We start from the raw sequence: 3,883 nt of genomic DNA on the forward strand, positions 1-3,883 counted from the left end.
TCGAAATTCGTCAATTAGAAGATCTTCACGAATGCCTAAATGAGGGGGAGTTAGTTTACACTATACTCTTTTTCTTTTGATGAAATTTTTCAGCAAGATTTTTAATAAGGCGGTTATTATGGACATCCAAGGGAGAGTGCTATAAATATTAATAATTATGTGGATGTCCAAATCTTTTTATTTATTACCATTAATTGTAATCAACATTCATTTTTTCTTAGTTTTCTTTTTTCTTAGTTTCTTAATATTTGACTCTTGTATTTGTATAAATAGGGGTTCACCCCATTGGAATAAACAACTAAGAAATTCTTATTCAGTTTCTCTTTCTCTCTTCATCTTCTTCTTCTTTTCTTCTTACTTATTTTATATATTTTTTTTATAACATTGTGAATATTATTATTTTATTTATTAAATTAGTATGTTTAATTGATAGAAAATTAAATAAACACATATATACATACAATAGTATGAATACATTAATGATTAAACTAATTATCACAAGTAGATTAATATAATTAATGTTTGTAATATTATTTTATAATATCTTATCCTTATGTTTATTATATTAATATTTTAAAAATTATTAATAATAAAATATATTTATTAAAACTCAAAATAAACAATTTCGTAAAATTAATTAAATAAATAATAAACAGTTTTATAAAAATAAACAAGTTAAATATTTTTTTCATTAAAGAATAAATATTTATTATCTATTTTAGTATGAATTATTATAATTTAATAAGATTTTTTTTAATAAAATACAATATCAAAAGTATAAACATTAATGTATATAAATATAAATCAATGCTTAAAATTACTAAAAATAAACATGACACACATAGAGTGATATAATAAACATATGTGAATATTATTATTTTTTTTATTAAATTAGTATGTTTAATAAATAGAAAACAAAATAAACAAAGTATTTTATATTAGAAAAAATAAACATGACACAATAAACAAAGAAAAAGAAAAAGATAAATAGTTTTTTATATATATTATTTATTTTCTAAAAAATTACTAAAAAATAAACATGATAGACATAGATATAATAAACCTATGTGAATATTATTATTTTATTTACTAAATTAGTGTGTTTAATTAATAGAAAATAAAATAAAAATAGACATAGCCAATATTTATACTATACTAAAATAAATATATATTTTTTTTCTATTGTTTCTATATATTGATTATTTTCTAATGAGTTAGTGAACGAATTTATCTATTGAAAAATAATTCTTACATCAAAAAATAAATAAACAAACATAACTTTATAAACTTTAAACTTTATTTAATTAGAAAAAATAAAATATAAATTGTAGATAAGTATATATATATATAATTTACCTAATGAATATAAAATTATTTATGGAAAAAATAAAAATTATTTATAACTCTATTAAAAAAAATAAAAAATCATATTGAGAATCATATATGTTATAATATATAAAAATGTGATAATATATCAACTAAATATAAATAAAAAAATTTGCATACATTTATAATTCAATAATAATTAAAAAGAATACAAATCAAAAGAAAATACTTGTAAAATATATGAATACATAATAGTCAATAATAGTATGAAATTATGTATTTATGTTAAGTACATTATGTTTAAATTTAGAAATAATTATGAAATTTAAAAAAAAATATATATAATAGTCAATAATTATTACTATATATATTTATAAAAAATTTTAAAAAAAGTTTCTAATTGTATCTAAAAATGTATAAGAAAATGGTAATAAGTTTTTTTTGCACATATTTTGTAATTAATTAAAATAATGTATACAAGATTGTAAAATGCCCTAAAAATATTACCTATGTTGTAAATCAACAACACTTCAATTCGACATAAACATCACAGGTTAGGATCAGCAAACAACATAAAACATGAAACTTAAAGCAAAGAATTAAGAACAGAATTTTATCCAGGTTCGGCCAACAAAAATGCCTACTTCCTGCTACCCCTTAGGTATTCATTTCATTCATATCAAGATCCAAAGTTACAATCAGAACAGGTATGTTACACAGCCTCAGAGCAGTACAAGAGAAAACCCAATTCTCTCACTCAGACACTCCAAGAAACACAACTTGGACAGTGCCACACTCTTACTTTTCACTCTGTTTCTTCACACCCCAATTAGACTACACTCTCTCTGATTTTTCTCTCTCTCTTGCTTCCTAAAGAGCTAACATGCCTTTATATATATAGGCTTACATGAAGATAAAGAGTAAGACTAACAGATTTAACTACCCGAACTCTGAGGATTGAAAAACATAACTGAATTAACTAACTTCCAACAAACATGGAACCGGTTAAAAAATAACTTGTTTATTTTTTTGGATTACCAAACCTACAAATTCCACCTTAATCCAAACAAAGCAAACAAGATGAGAAAAGCCATAAGGGGGTATACCAGTCAACTCAGGTAGAAGTTATGTTCAGCAAATTCAAGCAATGCTTGAATTTGCTGACAGATAAAACTTTGGTACCTACATCTACAGGATTTTCTTCACTTGGAATCTTTTCCAGTTCAACTTCTCCTTCTTCTACCTTATAACTGATCCAAAACAGTCTAACATCGATGTTTTGACCTCTCATGATAGACTGGATTTTTGCAACGGTGAATTGCAGATTGACTGTCTAAAAATACAATCACTTTCCTGGGTTTCATTTGAATTTCACTCAGGATTCCTTTTAGCCAAATTGCCTCTTTGAATGCTTCAGTAGTGGCCATAAATTCAGCTTCAGTTATAGATAGAGCCACTACTGGTTGGAGTTGAACCTTCCAACTAATGCAGCATTCATTTAGCTGAAAGCAGTAACTTGTTATCGATTTTCTTGTGTCTCTATTGCTAGCATAGTCAGCATCAACAAATCCCGCTAATTTCATCTTTGAACCAATTTTGTTGAATTTTAAACCATATCTTGCAGTGCCTTTTAGGTATCTTAATAGCCATTTTAATCCTTTCCAGTGCTCTTCCCCAGGATTAGACATAAATCTACTTAAAACACTTACAGCATAGGCTATATCTGGCCTAGTGCTTATCATAGTGTACATAGCACTGCCAATAGCTTCAGCATAGGGAACTTCTTGCATTTCCTTCTGTTCTTTATCAGTTTTAGGGGACTGATCTGTGGTTAATATGAAATGACCAGCTAGAGGCACATTAACCTCTTTAGAATCTGACATTTTAAACTTCTGTATTACTTTCTCAATATAGGGACTTTGAGATAGTGTCAATCTCTTGTTCTTCTTGTCTCTTATGATGTCAATGCCAAGTATTCTCCCTGCTGGTCCCAAATCTTTCATATCAAACTCTCCATGAAGTACTTCCTTTAGTTTTGCAATTTGACTCGAATCTTTGCCCATTATGAGCATATCATCAACATAGATGAGTAAGAAGGTTGCTTCTTCTATTTCAGATCCTTTGAAGTAGAGACATGTGTCATACTTTGATCTTGTGTATCCAACTTTTGTAACAACGGAATTGAATCTCTTATACCATTGTCTAGGAGATTGCTTTAATCCATAGAGTGATTTTTTCAGTAAGCAAATCAGTTCACCCTTCTCAGATTCCACCTCGAATCCTTCAGGTTGAGTCATGTATATTGTTTCTTCAAGCTGTCCATTTAAGAATGCTGTCTTTACATCCATTTGCTCGATTTCCAAGTCATTCTGAACTGCAAGAGCAAGCATCATTATGATGGTCTTCATCTTTACTACAGGTGAGAAAATTTCTGAATAATCTACTCCTTCAACTTGTGTGAACCCTTTGGCTACAAGTCTAGCCTTGTATAATATTATTTCTTCTTTCCCTGGAATGCCAGGTTTCTGTCTGTAAACCCATTTGCAACCTATTACCT

The sequence above is a fragment of the Cannabis sativa genome, chromosome 3, assembly GCF_029168945.1.
Source record: "Cannabis sativa cultivar Pink pepper isolate KNU-18-1 chromosome 3, ASM2916894v1, whole genome shotgun sequence".
In the NCBI taxonomy this organism is placed as follows: domain Eukaryota; kingdom Viridiplantae; phylum Streptophyta; class Magnoliopsida; order Rosales; family Cannabaceae; genus Cannabis; species Cannabis sativa.